This window comes from Passer domesticus, chromosome 1 (assembly GCF_036417665.1).
Source record: "Passer domesticus isolate bPasDom1 chromosome 1, bPasDom1.hap1, whole genome shotgun sequence".
NCBI classification, from domain to species: Eukaryota; Metazoa; Chordata; class Aves; order Passeriformes; family Passeridae; genus Passer; species Passer domesticus.
The window spans coordinates 96,961,039-96,983,366 of record NC_087474.1 but is presented as its reverse complement, the minus strand read 5'-3'; the positions used below and the strand labels follow the sequence as shown (position 1 = coordinate 96,983,366).

The window sequence follows — 22,328 nt, the reverse complement described above, 5'->3', positions numbered from 1 at the left end:
TTTCTCTTTTTGCTCTTGCAGAAGAGATATTTTTGTTTTCTCTCCAGCTAGAGAGAAATTAATTCTGAGCCTAAACACTGATCCCTGCCAGCAACAGCGGATGACACATTATCAAAGACATCTGAATAACTGAGAGCCACTTGCTGTTGTAAATCTGGGCACTGTCTGACTTTGTTTTTGTCTATGAGGCCCAGAGGTGGCTCAGTCCCTCAAAGGCCAAAGCTGAGCTTCAGCCCTAAGTGGAAGGAAGATTTTTCTTAATTCCTAATGACAAATTGCAGATTTCCAGTCATTTACAAAGCCATAAATATCCTAAAATGCTAATGAAAGCTGCAAGGGCTGGCTTTGAAGGGATAAACAAGCTGCATTATGAGTTTATTAATGCAAGGACATTTATCAGCACAAACAAAAATGCGGGCAAGAAGGAATATTACCAAGGGCAGACAAATTCTGTAGAAGAAAAGGCTTAGTGACTTCTTATTTAGTTTTGTCTTTTTCAGGCTTATTTTATGGAGCATGAAATCCTTAGATATTACGCCTCTCAGTAACCATCCCTTTTCTGTTACCCATCCTCTGTAACAACCCTATTTATTAGCTTTGCATCTTCAGGCTTCCCAAATATTTACCTTGCACTATATATAAATAGGGCACTGGCTAATGAGCTCTTCTAGGGACACCCATTTTGTGTTTTGGAGTGGCAGGCTGCTCTCCCCTCGTTGAGATTGCTCAGGCACGGGACTAAACAGTTGGAAGGGCCTATGGGATCATTCTCCTAAAAACTCTGGAGGAAGTATTGTGAGGCTGTTTCACCATTTGACTAAGCTCTACCCTAAGAGCCACTAAGTGCTTTACTAGATCAAGGTGAAGCCCACATTGGCTGAACATGTTATGTGTGAGAGACATCAACAGCAATTCTTAAAGAAAGAACCCAAGAAAAGTGTGGAGTGATTGCTGATGGACTTGCTGAGCTGCCAGCAATCAGTGATTCATGGCACCCTGGGAGACTGCCTCCAGACCTGCATTTCCCATAGCTATTGGTGGACAGATCCATGAATTTGTTTAGCACCTTCTTGAATCCATATATCCGGTCCCCAAAAGTGGGGGTGTCACACATTTAATATTAGTATGGAAAAACATTCTTCACTCTATGTGGCTTAAATTTGCTCACTGATATTTCCCCTTGTTACACATTTTGCCCTTTGTGTGTTATCTGAAGACTATCACACCAAGTCATTTCTCTGAAGCTGAAACTTCTCATTTCAGCCGGGGCCTGTGAGTGGCCAAGCCACTCCTGATGTTTTTGCCCCTGGGAAATACACTGGAAGAGTTTTCTCTCAAGCCTCCACAGGAATAGTAGGGCCACAGAGAGTTCCTGTGCCTTCAGTGACTGCAAAAATAAGTGGCAGACATGCCTAAGGAGAGATGAAAAGAAAGAGTGAGAAAGAGCAGCTTAAACTCCTCATTCCACCTTCCTGATTTGCGCTAACCCAGCATGGACTCCGGGTATTTAGTACCATGTCCTCCACCACCCGGACCATAGCTGCTGATATAAATCCATTTATTTCACATTTCTAGGCTTATTATTACACTACATATTCCCTATCTCACTGGAGAAAGGGAGACAAGAAGCCAGGTGCCTGGGTGAGAAGGCAGAAAACAGAAGCAGCCTGGCCATGTCTCTGATGCACCATGAGTGTAGGAACATGACAGGAAAATGTTCCAAGGCAGATCTCAGGGAATGGCAGAGAAGGGTATCAGCTGTACTCTACTTGTTTAAGATTAGACCAGGAGTCAGGGGAAAACCTGCAACTGCATGACCATGACAGGCCTTTTTGAGAAGTTCAGAGCATGGAGCAGAGGAGATGACTGCAGTTGTTCCCAGGCTGAGAAAGGGAATGGTCTCATGCTGCTCACCTGCTCCTTGATGAGGGAAATGTCCTGGCTCTGACAGCCCAGCATTTTTTGGTCTGTCAAAGATAACCCAACCAAACCCAAAATGCCAAACAGGAGCACTTTGGTACATAAAGAGCGGCCTAGACCTTGTCATTCTGGACTGTATGAAAGCAACACTGGCCCTCTGAGACCTCTAGAAACTGATGGCAGCTTTAGGGCAAGCTTGGAAGATTTCAACAACAGCTGTGTTTCAAGTAGAAGGAAGGTATGTAAGACCTCTGTGGATCAAAATTCAGTGATGAAGGTACAGTTGTGTTTCTAATGAGATGTATTCCCATGTGGGAAAAATAATTCCAGACTAGAAACAGGTTCACAGTTGCCATTGCCTCTTACTACTGGGATGCTAGAGCATCCCTTTGGAAAAAAAAAAAAAAAAAAAAAGGAGGAAAATCTTTACCCCAACAACAAACCAATCTCCACCCAAGCCTGACCTTTTCCAGATAAAACCTGAAAAAAATCAGTAGTAAAGGCTAACAATTTCTGGCTGCTTTTCAAAAACCAAAGATCAGAAAATAAATTCCACCACAAATATTGTTAAAAAACCACAGCTATTTGATTTTATGAAGGATTTTGTCACTGTCCCTCCTCCCAACAAGTTTAAACTCTGGCACCTGGCACTGAGAATCAGAACAGATGTCTGGGGGAGTGCTGGGAGTGTGTGTGCCTGCAAGGAGTTAGGCAGCTGTGTGAGATACAAAAGGAATTAATTCAAAAAGGCAGTCTCACATGCTAAGGAAAAATATTTAAAAGCTACACATACACTACAAAGAGAGAAGACTTTTTACTATGCCAGGTCAATCACATCTGCCTCAGTTGTCCTGAGAGTGCAAGTATTCTGGGTAAAACAGCTTTACAAAATAAACAGCTTTACAGTTTTACAAAATAAACCTACAGCACTGTTAATGACCTGGTTGTTTTGGTTTTAAAGATTAAAACAAAATGTGTTGTTGTACTTTAACTTACTTTTAACTTTTAACTTTAACTTTTAACTTTTAACTTTTAACTTTAAAGTAATTTTTTTTATCTTTTAAAGGAAATTTTTCTGCAGACCATGCTGCAAACATGCTGATCTCTGTGTGCATGTGGATCATCACATTCACAAGGAAGAGAATGGTTCCCTCCACAGAGCCTCCTACCAGACAGCAAGACATCCATGTATTTATAAACTACTACTGTCATATACAAGTGCATTGTGAATATTTAATTGGTAAAATAATTTCCCTCTCCTTTGCAAAGTCAGCACTTTGAACAATTTACTGTGTTCCTGCCTTGTGTGTGCCTCTCTGTGAGCAAACAGGAGGCTGAACACAGGCAGCTTTCCTTTCTCAAGCTCTGTGCAGTGAGGTCCCATGGCTACCCTGGTGGCTGGGAGAGCTGAGTCTCAGACTGAAACAAAATCAGTGTTTCACGTTTTTCTTGGTGCCAGAGGAAAGTCAGGGGACTCCACAGGTGAGCAGAGAGTACTGTACAGGGAGGCAGAGTCAGTGGCACAGCTAAATGTTAAGAGTGAGAGTATTTGCATTTTAGCCTGCCTTCAGCAGAGAGCTGGCAGTGACAGGAGGACAGCCGGACAAGATCCTCTTCCTGACCTTGGGAGTCTGGACCAGAATGCACAAAGTCCAAGATCTGGGGCTCTGCAGCTCCAGGTAACAAGCAAAAAATATCATGCCCACAGAACAAAGAAAAGTAGCTCACATCAGGTAGTTTCCAGCAAACTGCAGATCTTTACTTCCTTTGGGCTTTTCCATTGTCCTGTGGACATTTCCACTGCTGTTTATCATGTAAAAAGCAAATGTTTTTTCTTCAGGTAGAATAAGACATCCAAATGCACTTTAAAAACCACAATCTTTTTAAAACTTCAACAAAATGGATGTGGAGTCATATGCAAAGGCCTTTTATCTGTAAGTATATGTTTCTATACATTTTAAATATGAACTATCTCAAGCTGGCATATACCCACAGGTCCTACATGCTCAATATTTATTGCACATAATTTTTTAACATGGCTTTTTGGTAATTGTGGGTAGATTAGGTGAATAAAACAACAAGCAGCTAAGCCTCATGTTCATCAGACTACTACAAAATCCCAACACAGTTCTTGGGGATTTCAGTGAATTAATAAAGGCTACAAGATGAACAATACAGCTGAAGGGCAGTGTCACAACCCCCACACATGCACACACATGGAAGTTAGGAATCCTCGTGGCTGAGGGGATGTGTGAGATGGCTGCCTGAAGCCTGAGACATGGAAAGCCAACCCCATAACCCCCTTTCTTCCTACCCCTCAAGCCTGCTAATTCCCTCCAAGAAAATAAGCAGGCCATTGCAGAGAATGTGGCTGCACAGTGCTTTATAAAAGATACGCATGTTAAGGCGACTGCTTCAGGCACGCAGGGTAAGAAAGCAGCAGGCAGGGATGCCAAAGATGAATAAAATCAACATAGTACCAAGGTAGACACCAGGCAACTGATCTCTGAGTTTAAAGCCCAAATATATTATTTGAAATATATTATGTGTGAATCTGCCAAGATAACTACTCATCTCAAAGATCCAGAGGGATGCAAGGGAGAAGCGAGAGGAAGAGTGTTTGCACAGGGTGAGGTGGGGTGGAGCTGCACAGTCACTGAGGCGTGCTTGAAAGCAGAGAGATGCAGAGAGAAGAGGAGAAAGGCAGGGAGAAAGAGAGAAATTTAGCTTCAGATAGCTGATATGGGGAAATGGGGAACAGTGTGAGAAAAATCAATATGGAAGCAAGAACCACCTGGAAATATTAAAGGAGGAAGCCTGCTCTGCTATGTGAAATCTTGATTTTATGGTTGTTAAATCTGAGCTGTTGGGAATGAGGAAACTGGCCAGAGCATCCAGCATCGCATTCTCTGTGTTTGGGCCTGAAAACCTCTTGAACCTAATTATGATGCTTCATCACTACAAACTGAAAAATGTAATTATGAAGAAAGAAAGGAAGAATCTACTGATAAAATTGAAAAGAGCAAATTCCAGCTGTTCCACTGGAAGAAAAAAAAAAAAAAAGAATGGGAAAATGATAGTGACTGACATTCAGGAGAAACCACTTCTAATTCACATGAGGATGGTTAATCTCAGTCATATAGTTTCCATGTATCTGTAGGTTTAGAAAAAGATAACTTCTTTTTCTTAAGTGAAACATGAGAAAATGCTCTCTCATAGTCTCTCACAGTAAACATGTCATTTTCATAATATATGGAAATATCCCAAAGAAGGGGTAACTAGGCAGATATCAAGCCATAGACATGGGGGTATGAAAAGCAAGACTAAGACATCAGCAGAATAATGTGAAGATGAACAAAGAGATTTATCATGACTTACGAAGAACTGAAAACTGGACAGAAACATGCTACTTCTTCATAAGTGAAGCATTTCTGTCCAGTTTTCAGTTCTTCACAAGTCATGATAAATCTCTTTGTTCATCTTCACATTACTGTGTTGATGTCAAAAAAAAAGAAGAAAAAAAAAGAAGATAGCAAGAGTGAATAAAAAAGAACAGAGAAAACTGAAACACAGGAAGTCATGAAAAGGCTGTAGCTAAGTCCTCTTGATCAGAAGACTCTAGGTGAAGGGAGACCTCCCAGGAATTGGAAGAAACACACTGCCAGGGATCACGATGAGAAGAAATAACCTGTACTTTCAGCAGAGCACAGTTCTTTGGAGGCAGATTTATACTACTGACATGATTTTAGTCTTTCATTTAAACTGGAGGGAATACAGGAAGGGATAAGGAACATAATAAAATTGCCACAGGACAAGAACTGATGACAATATCAGTAGAGTCGACGTATTTGGCCATACAGTAAGGCTTAAAATTAGAAATAAGTTGTCTGCCACAGACAGGTTCGTGCTATCAAACGAGGAGCTGATCAATTTTCTTTCAAGCTCTTTGATAAGCTAGGCAGCTCTTATCTATGGCTTTTCACTTGAAAGTAACATCTCTGGATGTCAAAGGACTAAACAGTGTAATTACCCAAAAAAACCACTGGCAAATGAAAACCACCCTGTCCCCCCACTGGCCAAAAAGCAACAACCACAACTACAGGTGAAATCCAGAGCAAAACCAGCTCAGTTGCAGTTGCGTTAATTTGTTTCAAGGAACATTTTTTCAAAAATTATTGAAAGAGATAATGATCTGACAATATTTACAGTCTCAGCTGAAGCAAAAGAAGACAACTGGGTATTTGCTAAACATACATTTCTTCAGTTTCTGTGTCAACTGAAGGATAAAGACATCCACTGTTACTAAACTATATTGTTGTGAGGTTACTAAAAAAGCTCAAAGGAAGTCCACAATAACATAACAGTAATAATAATGACAATTCTTCAAAGGATTTTTCTCCCAATAATAATTACTTGCAAAGGAGAAATCAGGCTTTGGAGCACTCCAGTTTTACATAGAAGCCTCACCAGGAGAACCTGATTAATGAACAATAACTAAAGAAGCAGGTGCAGTATCAACCTTTCTATTTTATCTCTTCCATCTCCCAAATTACTAGAGAGGATTCTACACAAAGGAATAAGATTATACATTTTATTCACATCCTTATAATTTATGCCCCCAAAATAGATTTAATGCTAATCTCTAACTCTTTCATAAAGAGAACAAGATCTGCAGATCCTGGCTCCCTTAAATTGTTGTATCATGGCCCATTTTAAGTAGGGGGATAGTTGGTGTGAATCCAAAAATCCAGAAATGAGAAAATTAATTCTTTGTGTTACCAGAACAAAGCTTACATGTGTCAGTTGGCACAATGGGTTTTTGCTAAAAAGGTAAAATAAGATAAAACAACAGCTCAAGAATGAGATTTAAACACTAGAGAGAAGAAGGATTCAGGAAATCCATAAATTACATGCTCAAGGAGATACAAATAACACCTAATAAAAGTAAGCTGAATATGGGCTACTAAGAGAACAATAATTGAGTACACAAACAGATACAGAAAATACATGTTTGTGGGAGGGGGTTTAAGTGGTAAAACATTAGTGCAAAAGTCAAAGGGGATTAAAGACCAACACATTCTTCCACCAGCTAACGGCCACTAACCTAAAGCAGTTACACATCTTACCAATCCCTGTGCTCCTTTTACTAATTATTATAAAAATCTCTTTATCTGTCATATGCTAAGCTCTGTAGTTACTACAGATGTTTGGAAGTTGTAGTTTTGCCAAAGATGTGAAACTGATAAGGAAAGAACAGGATGAAAAAATAACAGGACAACTTTTACAGGCAATTGAAAGTATAAAAACTGGCAAGACTCCAGGAATGCTGCCTTTTGAATGTAATTTTATGAAGTATGTGAAGTGACACTAGCTTTTCCTTGATATGTTTGATGGTGTTTTGCCTGAGGAAGAACCTATTATATCTATAGAAGAAGCTGCGTTCTCCCTGCAGCTGCCTTTGTGTTCTCCCTAAAACGAGAAATGCCCTCACCCTATACAACTGACATCTCATTTTCTGAAGATCACTGAATGTCAAATAGTCTTTGAAGAGAACAGCAAAAGATTAGAGACTTGTTTTTTATATTCTCAACTGATGAGTGCTTAGCTACTGAACTTGATGTATATGAGTGCTGCTCTTAAAATGGACCACTTTTCCTCACGCTAGTCAATAAGCATGAGCTTTAGGCAATTACACTGGTTGTTCCCTTTTTGATTTATTAAAGGAAGTAAACAGCAACATATTTATTGACTCTTCTACTAATAATGCTTTTTTTGTAAAGCCTTTTGAATAAACTATAAGATGTTGTGAATTTATTACAGGAGGAAAAATCACAGAAGCACAATAAAGACTATTGTCTTGTCCACAAATTTTCTACTATCAACACTTAATGACAAATTACTTATTCAACATAAATTAATGTCAAAATATTATTCTGTCTGTGCATAGACAGCTACACACTGCCAAAATATTGGAAGTTATCCCATTAGAAAGCATCACATGCCAAACAGGTAAAAAATGCTACCAAATGTCTGGAAATGAAGGATCAGGAAATCTAGAAAAACTACATAATGATATGCAGAAAACGCCAAACAGATCTGGGATATGATGGAAGTAAATAATTCCCAGGCTATGGAAAACACAGTTATTCTTTTGCCAAAGGTATCTTCCATCTTTCTAATTTTTTCCCCTTCTTTCTGCAATTATTCCGGAAAGAATTACCCTGGCAGAAATGCAGAGAGCATCTTTAAAATTCCCCATGAACTACAAGACAAGCAGCAGAGCGAGCACGCCAATACTTTGTACAAACCCAGCAGCCAACTAGTGCTTCTGCATCTGTGCAAGAGCCAGGCAGATAAAAGCTCCTCTAGATAGAAGCTGACATGCTGCACTAATGCAACATAAATGCTTCTACAGGAAAGTTGTGGCAGCCCACTATAAATTACTCTGTACAAATATTCTCCAAAAGGGTTTGAGGATGAGCAGGAGGACAGAGCAGAAGGTGCTTTCTCTCCTTTCCTAATGGCAGCAATGAAATGAACAGTAAGCTTCATCACGAACCTGCCAGTTTGCAACATCAGGGAAGACAATTTATGCATATGGTGGGCCAGTTATTTACCAAAGACTCTAAAGCTCTAATCATAGCTTTGAGCATAAAATCAGCTTTAACTGCCACTTTATCCTGCGGCTCCAAACCCTCAAGTAATGCACCACATTTCTCAGACTTCTGGGATTTTTTATGTTGCTTGTTTCAAATGGAAATTTTGCCTTACTTGCTTATGTTTGACTAAGAAACAACATTCCAACTAACTTGGATTAATCATTCCATATTGTGTGAGATAATAAATCTAATAAGGAAATGTACATGTAAGTCACAGGGAAGGTACAAGTGGCACAAGTAGCATTAGAGGTCTGTCCAGCAGAGTTGCTTACAAGAATGGCCTGCCATATAAGAAGAGAAGTTTGGTCCACACCTATTCCTGGAAAAATCCTATGTTCTGATGACCTAAACATTGTGAATGTGTGGTATGTGTGTGAATGTGTGGTATGTTTGTTAAATAATCTCTGCCCCCTAAAGTCAAATGCATGACTCTGACACTTCCTCAATAAATAATTTCATTCTGGAATAGTGTTTAAATTTTAAAATTTACCTTAATACAATTTAAAACAAATAAAACAACAGCTTTGCTTGTTGATTTAGAAATAAATGTACTTGCAAGAAGACAGTAAAGCCTAAGTCTCTTTCCCATTTTTAAATAAATAAAAGAGAATAGAGAAATTGCCCACACAGTCTATTTCCAATATATTTTAAGAAAGATTTATGTACATACATAAAAAAAAAGAAGATACATTTCAACATACTCTGCATATATGCACAGAATATGGTTAAATAATGACAAGTAAATAAGATATAATTTTTTACATGACAGATGTGGACAAATTTTAAAACATTATGCACCACATCGCTGGGGTGTAATCTAATAAACAAATATTAAGAACAGAATGATTTTTAAATGAGATTTTTATCTTCAATAAAAACAGTCTCACAGACACAGAGATCTATAATTTTCTTTGCCAGTACATATAGGAGTAAGGACAGCTTCTTATTGATCAAAGGAAAAAATTTCCCAAACCAGAAAAATAGTCAAGAAAATACAGAAGCTTCTTTAATAGGAAACATTAACGCATCAAGTATGTTCCTATCGTTACAGAACAAACAGATATTTAAATATATTTGGGGTTTTATATTTCCATTGGTGTTGAAATTATATCTGTCGTAGAATATATCTTTGTCCAACCTATTTGTAAATTAAATGCTTTCAAGACATCTGATTTGATAAACATGAGTCAGTTGTTTCTCTAAAACGACAAACATCGTTGCTGGTCAGTGAAATGAGGCTAATAATAATGATACATTTAACTTCATTAAACATAAAAATATTACATATTGATATAACTGAACATCTGACAAAAACAAGCCAAAATATCACTTTTGTCATCTTACAAGGCTGTGATTTGAAAATCCATTCAAGCTTCCCAATGAATAAAATAAATTTTTATTTAAAGAAAGGGAAACTCACACAGCCTCTCAGAAAGGGAAGAGGATGAGCTCCAATCCTTCAGTCGCAAGGGGATGAGTACCAGCCTCTGGAGTGTGAGTCACAGGCTCCCTCCTGGGATGCCACACTTGTGCTTGCTTGAGGCAAAGAAGGAATTGTCTCAGAAACCAGTCCAACAGCAGCACAGCTGTAACAGCTGCAAATAGGGCTGAGTGCTGCAGACTTCCATAGTTCATGGAGATAAAAGGGGAAAACAAAAAGCAATGTTGCCATGTCCTGCCAGGGCGTTGGAATTGTTGCCTTCAAAAGCCACTACCTGAATATTTAAGTTCTCAGCCACTGATTGTTAGGGAAAACATACAGCATTACGCAGATTTCACTATAAAATTAATGACTATGGAGTAGGCAAGAAAATCCAGTAAGTTCCAGAGCCTCACTTGAAAAAAGATTTAACAAAAAAGTCCCACCCAATCAAAAAAACCAAAACTCAGCCCACAGTAAATGACTTTTTTATGGGCAGTCAATACTCAGAGTAAAGAGCCAAACACATTCCAAGATTTAAGCCACTTAAATCAATATTTTTGTCACTGATTTAAACCAGGAGAATCTGTAAAACTCAAAAGCCAGTCTAATTAATGAAGCACTCAAAACCAAAGAAAAACATAAAATAGTTTATTAGTGACTTAAAAGTGCCAGATGTAAAGTGAACCACTGTATCTTGCTCTAGCACTGCATTTGGCCCTAGCCATCCATTTGTTACTTCTGTGGAACCTTTACAAAGGAAAAAGCCTCTTTTTGAAGAAACAACTCATTTTTTTTACCAAGGTGCTCAGCTGAAACAGTGCTTCATGAAATGTCTGTCATTTTGTCTAACCTTCAAACTCTCTCTGTACAAACACACACATACACATGTACCTGTACATATGTCCATGAATGTATACAAGCTTCCCCAACCCTTTCAACATTTTTAAGAGTTAACAGGGATGTCAAAGTGTCAAGTTCATACAAGTTTCACCGGGACACAGACTAAGCAGGTGCAAGGTCATGGCTCCACTGCAGGCCACTGGGAGCTTCTTCTCCCAGTGATAGCCTTGAGTGACTAACAGAATGCCTTTGAAAGCCCACAGATTCAGAGAAATTCCCAACAAGAGGTGCTTTAAGCATACACAGGACACATATTCCTCTTTTTTCCCCCACAGCTGCTCCAGTAGCTTTGTGGCTCGTACACAGTCCCACTACCTTTAACAGATTTTCATGGACATAGCCAGTTGTGTCATTTGGTGCTCTACTTTCTTTAGGAAAACAAGACAGGACCTTTGCTAATGTGAATGATTTGATGATGCCCTAACCTTCCCACCTTTGGCTTGGGACCACAAAGCGATCCATTAGTTCATTCAAAAGAAAAAAGTAAAGGTCAAGAGAAGATAATTGCTGACTTATTGCAGAAATGCCAGAGATATACTGTGGATATACACCCAGGAGTGGGTTACTACTAAATAAATAAATAAATAAATAACTAAATAAATAACCCTCTCTAAAATTTTTTTTTAAAAACGTTACTAAAATTTTGGTACTGTCTACATCAATAACTAGAAGAAGGTATTACCATCACATTAATGACTGTCACTTGGATTAACTGCAGACACTAAAAAGAGAAGTAGAAAAAAAGTCACAATAAATCTACAATACAAGCAATAATACAAATACAACAACTGAGAAACTCAGTTCTTAAAAATGAGCCACATCTGGAAGGCCCTGACGATACAAAAGACCTGGGGATGACACAGGCTACAAATTAAAGGTTTAAAACTTGTACTTTGAAGCAGGGGAATAGGAAGCATCTATGTTCTCACAACCAACTCCAATTTTATATTTGCATCAGGACAATCCATAACTAAAGCAACTCAAAAAACTCCAATCCAATGCAATCCAAAAACGCAAATGATCACAAACAAAAAAAGAAAATAGAAAAAGAAAAAGGAGTTCATTTACAGGAGAAAAGAAAAAACCTGCTTACTAAAGCTGACAGAAAGATGGAGGTGGATCTTAGCTACTGTTCAGTCAAATGTAAAGGAAACAGAAGCAAATGAACCTATGAACAAATCTCCAGTCTCCAAGACTTTGTACATTTTTTGTTTCTTTTTCATTTATGCTAGAGCACTGGAATTATTTTTATTGAAGCTGGGGAGGGGAGGGATATTTTTGACATTTTTTTACTATTATTTAGTGTATAAGCAAGTTAACTTGGTAAGAGGAAAAGGAGGTCATATAGTATTCAAAGAGATACAATACTTGTTTTCTTTTTTCCCCTCCAGTGCTCTGCATTGAAATCTGAAAAGCCCGTTTCAGATTCTGCACGTTGCTATTGCACACGTAATAATAGGACACACTGGCCTTTGATACAATTCTCTTCAGGGAACAAAAGCTTCCTTTGGCACAACTACAGCCACTGCTTGTTGTAGGTTACACATGTCTTTCCAGTCAAGCATGATTAATAACTGTTAAAAAAAATGCTCATGACCCATGGCAAGTATTCTTTCAACTATAATACCAGCATTATGGGCTCTGAATCTCAGTAATTTTAAAATGTGCTTCTACAATGGAACTATAATTTAATTACTTTTTCTGCAGCCTGTTCCATTTTGTTTCATCACTTTGATTGCACCATGCACTTGGCAGCTTATGGAAGACTGCATCTGCCTCCAGGATTATTTCACTGGGCTCTTTCGACATCTGTTTCTGAAAATGACTTTATTTGCAGTGGCATAAAGAATAATCAGAGACTTGTTTAATCCAGATAAATTGGAAAAGAGAGAGACACAGAGACGGAGTTGGAGACAGGGAAGAGACCAGGGAAAAAGAGAAAGCAGATCTAGGCTGCATGCTGCAGAAGACATCAAAATAATCTCTCCTCTTCCTGTGCTTCTGCAAATGTTGTTATCTGATGGACGATATGATACATGAAAAGATGAGTCACTGAGTCAGTTCCTTTTAATGTTTAGGGGTAGCTCATAGATGCAACACATTCTAGCTAAAGCTTCGTGCTGTGCTTGATCAGTTTAATAAAATTTTCATGAATTACATTTGCAACCTCATCCACTGAGAATCACAATGCAGTCTGAAATGATCCACAGCAGTTGACAGAAGTCCTTGTAATAAATGAGCTAAATCCAGGCTCCAGCCTGACCTGACATCCTTCCAAAGGCGGCTACAGCCAGCACCTGTTGCCGAGTGCCACTGCACAGCTATGGGCCGAGCATACAGTTCAGCATAACTTCCCAAATATCAGCACTCGTGAGCTGGGTCACCTGTGTATCAGATGACCAAGTTCAAGGCATCTGTAACATGCCCATGCCTGCCTGAGCTTTGATTCAACACAATGGAAACCAGCACTGTTGACTCCTGTTTACATTTGTATTATAGATGGATTTGTTAACCCGCAAACCATTTAAAGCAGTTAAAGACGTGCCCTCTAAAAGATTACAGGTGTTGACCAGGTTTTATTTCATTCTTTTGTTCACTTTGCCTGTTTTTCTGTGGAAGGTGAACATATACTTGTCAAGACACATCCACTGCCTCCCTAAGAATGCTGCAGGATGGCAGCTCTGGCAAAAGAAGCAGACAGCAAGGCTTTAGGGACAAAGCCCACTAAAATTCTAAGTGCTAGAGTGCTAGACCATAAGGATAACAAGCAGAACAATTCCTAACATTGTCTTACTTTTGAGAGTTTCAAATCTTGCCTGTCTTGTGCTCCTTTCTTTTTGGAGATTTTTTCTGTTATTTGCTGGTCTACTGGGCTATATTGCTGCAGCAAGCACATCAGAAATTAAGTGGTTTGGACACATATATTTCCTAGGAATTACTTAAACACAACTCCAAGGGAGGCCCTGCAGTTCTCAGGAAAACAATGAAGAAAAATCATCGTCCCCAGAAGTAACAGGTATCATGTAAACACATAATAGCTGGACATGCTCTTAAGTGGTGCCCATGCTCTTTGCTGTTTTCCCTATGAGAGGGTCACAAAAGGGAAAGACAAAAAATTCCTCCTCTTCTTTATTGCACTGCCTCACCTTTCCTCAGCAAAATACAGCAGGTGAGCTGAGGACATGAAAAAAATCAAAGCTTTCACATTATTGATATGCTTACAGGCAATACAGGAAGCAAAACTCCTCTGCCAGCCAGTGTGCTAGTAACTTGGCAAGCTTGACAGTCTGCATTTGGAAGCCTGGTTATTTTCATAAAAGACATAATCCCCAAAGAAAACAACTCAAACTTTTGGAAGGAAACAGACCAAACCAGAAATTCACATTTAGCAAAAAGGAAAAGAATCATAGTGTATTTTGCTGATGAATTACTTGAAACTCAATAGAACAAGGTTCTCCCCCCTCCTTCCTAACCAAGGTCTCTGATACCTCTGATGTCTGAAGATGAGGTGAAGATTTGATAGAGGATATCAACTATTCACAGAAGGTTTGCAATCAGCTAATTCAGGTAGGGAAGCTGCCCTGAAGAGAGATACGTTCCAGTGACAGAGCATACTGTGAAAATCCTATTAAGAGACTATTAACAATTATTTAATTTCTTATTTATTCCTTTTAATTTAGACAAATTTAGGCCCTCCCCTCATTTTCCATCTCACAACCTTTGGCTGTAACACAGCAGTTGCACAGGGCCAGTGGCCGTGCAAAGAAATTACTCATTGCTTTTTCTGGAGCTTCAATGTAAAATGTACACAGCATAAGACACAGACAGCCTGACAAGGCTTTGCTGTCTTGCCAGTATTACCAAAGAACAAAAGCCATCATGCTTAATTAGCAATTATCCCTAAAGAATTTGTAAGGATGTGCTGTTAACAGCAAAGGTGAAAACTGGTTTTCCTCTGAAGCACCAGCTAGTGACCACTCTTGGACAATGAGTGGATGCCTGTGCTGTGCTGTGCTGCTGGTCAGATGTGGCTCGGCAGCAACTCTTCCATAAAAAAATGTTCTTAAGGACAAGGTAAGTGTTTGAACACTTACCTTAGCTTAGCCACATGAACTCGGAATGAAGCTTTCAAACCACTGGTAGCAACTGAAGAGAGAGAAGCCAACGCACTCCCTTAAGCACTGATAATAAAAGCAGTTTATAAGGTCAGGGTCAAGTCAGGACAGGGCAGCATGGGGGCAAGTGGCTCTTTACTCGGGTTACTTAAGAGAACAATAGAGGTGTCAGCTTGTTGCCTGTGCTGATGCCAGTCTGCCCTCTTAAAACCAATTTTTTAAGAGGTAAAACTTCAGTTTTGAGCAAATTTGAACAACCAGCTTGGAAAGAGTGGAAATTAAGTGGAAATTGGTTTGGGTCTTATCACATGATCAACAGTCCTCACCGGGGAAGAGCTCTCCTCCTGTAACCACAGGTTCCTATCCAGAGCACTTGAGACCTATCTCAGGGAGCTTCAGGAAGAACAGCTCATGCTCTAAGACATTTCCACTGAACTCCAGCAACAAGAGAAATTCAGTTTATGTAGAAGCACAGCCTGCCTTTAACCCACCAATCCTGTCTTAGGCAGGGCACAGAAGCAATTTTTTGAAGACACTATAAAGGTTACACTGTAACATGGAATAGCTTCTCCAAAAGTGAAATCTTTGTGTGTCAGCAGAAATAGCACAGACTCCTCCTGAGAATCTTGATACTGGCAGGTCTTTAGCTACTTAGCTGATCATGAAATTGAGTGATTTAGGCTCCTAGTTTCAAGCACATAAAGGATCCTGGAGCCTGCCCAGTGTGGACACAGACACCAAATCTTGCTGTCATGAAAGAAAATGTTGTCTGCAGTCATTCAATCTGAGAGATCTTATGTATAAGACAGTTATCTCCCAGCAGCTGCCCACAGACACTGTCCAAGGCTTTCTGGAATCATCTAGGTACAGCCAACAATGCATCAGAAGAGATGCTCCATGTTATTACACTTAGGTCAGCACCAAAGGAGAGCCTCACTACAGCACACCAAATATTCCTCATCCCTTTCCCCCTGACATGCTCTATCAAAATTAACCATTTTTCTTGCAAATATTATGAAAATCTACTTAAAACTGCTTTCTGATCTTACTTATACCTCCTTGAAGTGAAATCAATTAAAAGTGGTTGAAATAAAATTGGACCTGTTTGTCAGAGGCAGACCTAGTTTCTGTCTGTGGCTATCCTTCAGCTCAGGAGAGGAGAAGTTATAAGATACAAAAGGAAAATTATCTGTGTGGGAGGCTTCACTGTTCTCTGTTTAATTAGCTGCTGTTCAATAAGGGAAACACAGCAGTGTGCACCTTCATGCCCACACACATGCTTGTAGAACTGATGTGCACTGGTAACAGGGCTGATGTATCTTCTATAAATTGGAATATGGCACCAAAACATTGCCAAGAGGAACTAGTCTGCATTACTTTATAAAACAAATCACGATTTTCCCAGACTGCAACAGCCCCAAGCAGATCATCTAAGTTTTCAATTGCTTCCATAAAGTGGAAGCTCTGTCTTTGCAACAGCATTCAGTCACGCTATCTAGAATCTTCCCAGACTGTACTGTAATGTAAAATCAAGATAATTGAGAGATCAGCCATGCAATACACATATACATATATATCTGCTCATTCTGATGGAGTCCTACATGCATAAAACTGCTTGTATCAGCCCCAGCACTCCTCCAGCACTCAGAGATATTATTCTGATCACATAAAATGTAGCAGCAGCCATTATTTCTTCACACAGTCATTCTATACACAAATGTCAGATTATGTATTGTTCTTCCCAATGCAGATGTCAGTTTGGATTGGCCATAGGCTGCAGACGTGTCCCAGATTATTCTGGGTCCCCTATGGAGCTGAGGCACAAATTCTCAGCACCTCGCAGGATGAAAAGCCTTTGCCACAGTGACAGGCAAGGGTACACGTGTCTTGCCTTTCTGGCATGGAAGAGGCACAAATAAAATATTAAGTCCATGCACTTTTGACCCGTAAACTGCAGCACCAAACAAAAGCAGGGCAGCACTGTTGCAGAAGCACAGTTTCTGTGGCTATATAAAATTAATGATCCAGCTTCCCTGATCTGTGGGCACAAGTGAGTGCAGACTGAGAGGTCACAGGGACAGCTTTTCTGGGCACAAACTGAGCCTTTCAGGAGGATATCATGCATCTAAAAACCATGTAAAGGAGAACAGCACAATACTTGGTGGGTGACTTCTACAGTGAAACACTCCTTTACAGTTTCTACAGCAACCTGTTGATTATGAAAGGCTGATGGTAGATGTCTGTGAAATAACTGGATGAAAACCAAGGCAATATAGGAAAGGATATATCAGACATACCTGATGTGTTGTTTCCTTCTGTTTCCCTTGATTTCCCTGTCTTCTAAATAGGAAAGGTGGTGAACCAGTCTGAAGGATTTACTGGGCTTTACTGATAGCCTCCACAAGGCTCTACTTCACAATTTCTCATTGTGACAGATTTGGTTAATGGCAAAATTGAAGAAAAACTATGTAGACAGTCTGGATATGTTGAACCTAACCATTTTAATAATTTAGTGTGTTTCTTGGCTTTTTTTTTCTTTCTTTTTTTTTTTTTTCCTGAAGTCTGACAGGCATAAATTCTGTTGAAGCATTAGGACGTTAGAAAATAATTACACAGGTAGTTTGTTATTATGGCTAGCTAAACAAAAACCCCCAAAACTTCCAAAATCACATCACTGCCTCCCAGAGTATTTCTTCAAAGATGTAGTTTTAAAGCTGAAGGCACCGTGTTTTATATGAGGTGGGTATGTGTTTAATAGAGGGATATCTGTGATGCCCAAGCCCTAGGCAAACTCTCCTCACTCTGAGCCATGCTGCCTGTCTTCTTCCCTGCTATAGGTCTCTGCCAGCTAGTTCCAGGGACTCAAAGCCAAATAGTCTGAATTTCTGTAAGGTGCTTTATTAAGAATTTTTAAAGGAAAAACTAATCTAAAAGTCCTATTTCTGTTACCTAAATATGTCAAATATCAGTTGCAGCTGCAAAACAGTGGAAGCCAGTTCTCCAAGGAGTACAGACAACCAAGATAACTGCAATACTCAAATGTTACTGCATTACTGCACTCTTATTACTAATAGCAAAAATAATAGCAAAAACAACAGAGAAATGCAAAGCTGACTAAATACTTAAGAAGCAGTACTTTTCAGGTCATGCAAACACATAATCCAAGTCTTTTTATTCCCTGAAGCTGATGTAGAGGAATATTTACAGCTTCCATGCTCTCCTTCCCCCACACACGCCCTCACATCACTCCCCTGTTGCTGACATCCTGGCACTTCTGAAAATTACTGTTTTGTCATCCAACTTTTGGAAGTAAATGCAAAACTCAGTGTATCTTACCTCCTCCTTCCCAATGGACTACTAACACAACCTAGCTGGTTAGACTTTTAAGTGCAGACTGAATACACTAACAGCTGCATTCTTTCAGAAATTGAGATCCACGGTTATTAGTTTTGTCACCAGAGTCATCAGACCAGTTTCTTACTTGTGGCTATGAAATTCCTTTCAGATGACACACTTACAAAAAAAACTAAGAATCCATGTAGTGGAGGATAAAATGACTCACATATTCTAGGAAAATATAGGCTTGTAACTGAGACATGTAGGTTTGGCTAAAAGCAAATTTGTGCACAGTCTATTACAAAAGGCATCTTGTTGGTCTCTCCCTTAAGTAACTGAGACAGGCTGCTTGCAAGATTTCCATGAAAAAAGCTCTTTCATGGAAAACTGAGTTATTCTATTGCTGTTTCCTTTATGATTTTAAACAAAGAGTCTTATTTTTTGCATGAAGGACATTCCAAATCCCACTTTCCAATTTTAATCACAAAACAGTTTTGCAGCATGTATTAGAATAACAATGGCTCTTCCCAGAGAGAGGTCTTTGCTGGATGAAGTGGCAGCTAGCAAATATAATGTAGCTGGTAGAATACCAAAGCAGGAACCCATGGCCATGCTCTCTCCCTTTCCTCTTCAGATCTTGTCCAGGGCAGTTTCAGTCTGAGCTTTGAGGGAAATGTCCCTTTCCTTGGCCTGTTCTCTCCTTGCTTGAACATAAATGCACTTCTCTGGACTGTGAGAGGAAGGAGTTGTGTCTCCATGTGGAAGAGGGACATTGTCCCCCGTCCCTTCACCCCACAGCTAGCACTGACTAGAGACAGGCACAAAGCCCTGCACTGAGCACACACACTACAGAAAATGGCAGAATTACTCTGAAACCCAGGTTCAGATGTGCAAAAGCCCATGCCCAGTGTTTCCTCTGCTGCATGCAGTCAGAATATAGAGAATCCAGTCTAAGCTCTCAGGTGCAGCTGAAGTCATCAACCAGCTATGCCATTTCCTACACTGCTGCTGTCCCCCAGATCCTGCAGGAACTGTGGCCAAGCCCAGGCCTGCTATTTAGACCTACACATCCTATCATTGCCATCTCAAGACTCAAAAAGTTACAGCCCCGTGCTGCGAATTCTGCAGCCAGTGAAGACAGTAACATCCCACAGACTATCTGGGGACTTACTGAGTTCAGACCAAGGGCACCAAGGCCCCCATAGCTACACAGGCCCATAGCAAATGGAAACTACAGCAAGTTCTGTATGTAGGCTTAGCAGTGAGAGCATTAGTCTGCTTTCTAGCAAGGGTTAACTAGATCAATACTGCAGGTTTCTGCCAGCATGGGCTATCAAGGGACAGGAATATGCAGCTCTTGGGTGCTGAAGCTCTGCCAGTGCAATCTTCCAGGCCAACACATGGCCAGAGCCACATACCTACCAGAAGCAGTTTACTGTGCTTACTGTGTACAAGCTATAATGTGTTCACTTGATATTCAAAGCTGTAAACACAGCAGGTGCCCTTAGTTTCACTGTGACTGAAAGTATAAAGAACAGGGTCTTATCCTTGTAATATTACCTTGAACTCTGCAAGGTGAGCAGCCATTTGCACCTTCAGTAGATTAAAAGTGCTGGCTTCATTTGAGTTTGTTTTTCAAATAAATTTAATTTTGAGGATTCTGTGTCCTTTTTGTTCTTGGTATGTAAAAAGCTAATCCACTTATTTCGGTACACATCCCTGCTTTAAGGTGCTTTATGACCACACACTTTTGGTGACAGAGCTACAATTTGTCATATACTGGCAACAAAGAAGATTAAACAAAAATCTTGCAATTCTGGAGAAGTCAAGGGATCACTGTGAACAATGGATCTAGATCAACCACTGCTTGTCAGCAGTTAGACAAACACCATGTTTTTATCCTGTTGGTAAATTGTCCGTAAAGAAAATAAAGTTTTACTAAGTGTGTTTGCCATTCTCTGGCATACTGGGTTTGATTTATCTACTTCCAGGTTTATCCTGAACTGTTCACAGTGAATAACAAACTGACTGGACAACATACAATATCTGGCATTCAAAGATGGCTGTGTGTGCACCCAACTTGGTTTATCCCATCAATCTAGCTTGAATTAACATTACAAAATAGTATTAATCAGTTTAATACAACCTGGTTTATAAGTACCTGAGGCACTGAGAGATCAAAATAAAAAGTTTCTAATTTAACAGTTTGTTTAGAAGTTGCTGGTTTCAAACTATGGCTTTATGCATAACGTAATTATCCCTTCTAAACACTGATAAAGTCTTTAAATGTGGTCATGAAACTGAATCAAAATTTCCATGGCCACAGAATAAAAAATAGTTTCAAATTAATCAAACATTCCCCCTCTATATGTGTGTATATATATATTCTCTCTATATATAAAAAATATATATATTAAAAAACTGTAAGTGACCCTGAGCCACTTACAGCTCAGAATCCCAATCTTCTGGTGCTAGAGCAGGCAAGCCCATGTACACGTTGTACATCCTTATCTCCTGTACACATGCTATTGCTTTCACATCCTTAGCAGCCCCCTTCCACAACCTGACAGACAACAAGGAATATTTCATTACAAGATGCTGAAACTGCTTTGTTTCCATATACTATTTGGGAAGTGACAGATAATGTTTTTTTTTTTTTTTTTTTTTCCTGACAATTCCCCTTTCTCTTTCATTAGAAAACACTAAAAAGGTGCTGTCACATCAGAACAGTGGCACTGCACACCTTCACCCTGCAAAAATGAAAGCAGAGATACAGAAACATGTCATGTGATGACAAATGCAGTTTTAAGAAGTCCTCATACTTTTTTCTTTCTTTTTCTGCTTCTTTCCTGCAGTCCTTCATCCCCTCAGTCATGCTGATGAAACCATACACTGTACAAACCAACTGTACTGAACAAAACTGTATTGAAGTGAGAAAAGATTAGAAAACCAAACCAAACCAAACCAAAAAATAAACCCAAAGTCTGGGTCTGGTTTGTAGCACAACCCTACAAATAATCATCCAGCACAACATGGAAGTGGGTGAAAAACAGTGCAGGAATGCTGCCTTATTAAAATAGCTTTGCTGGCTGAGAAAACACCTGTGTAAATGCACTTGTCTATACAGAATGGATGGTACTGAAGAATCAGATGCTACATTTTTCCCTAGTCATTTTGCCCATTTCTAGTTGGACAGGGTTAAAATTTTCTGCTGTATTCATGTGACCACACAACAGCTTGCTATCTGTTTGTAATTCCTTGCTGTTTCTCAATCACACTGACCATGAATGGAGGAGCTGAATGTCCTAGCAATGTGCCATGACCTGCCTTTGTGCTGGCAAAACAAGAGGAGTGGTCATTTCTTACTCCCGCCGCCTTCATCACTTTTAGAGCTGCAATGTTCACTGTTAACCCAATTGGAAAGATCTGTCAAATCGCGAGGCTAAATTAACCTGCAGATTTTCTTCAGCAATTCACACATCAAAACATAGGTGTGATCTCTTTTCTTTTGAAAAGAGCAGCATACATTGTTTTCCAGTAAGCTGTGATAGCTAAATGCTCAATATGGGCTGAAAAGCCAAGAAAAGAAAAACATATTTACAGTGCCTTCTTATATATTAATTATAACTTTCTAAGAAAATGAAAGCTTTATTGCAAACACATTTTGATTACTGAATGAAAATGATCTTTCACATCTCAAAATTGTTTCAAGATCCCCAGAAAGAAGACAAAGTGTAAGCCTTACTGTTAAAATTACCACCTGCTCATACTTAGAGAAATGGTACACACAATGCTTATAGTGAATTTTAATGCAGTAGAAATGCCAACACTATTTCTCCAAGACAACTTTTTTCCTCTATTTTAGAAATCACTTGGGCCCAGATGTTACCAGGTGAAATTCAGCAGCAGATGTCCTATCAAAGGCATGCCAAGCAACTTGAATTTATTTTAGTGATCTGCTGGCACTCCAGTGTA

At 39.4% G+C, this 22,328-nt stretch overlaps 1 protein-coding gene across 22 annotated transcripts in view; it reads right to left on the bottom strand.

Annotated features, from left to right (window-relative positions):
- The window catches only part of LOC135306386 (poly(rC)-binding protein 3-like), a 498,603-nt gene that overhangs the window by 61,934 nt on the left and 414,341 nt on the right, over positions 1-22,328 (bottom strand). The window lies entirely within an intron of this gene.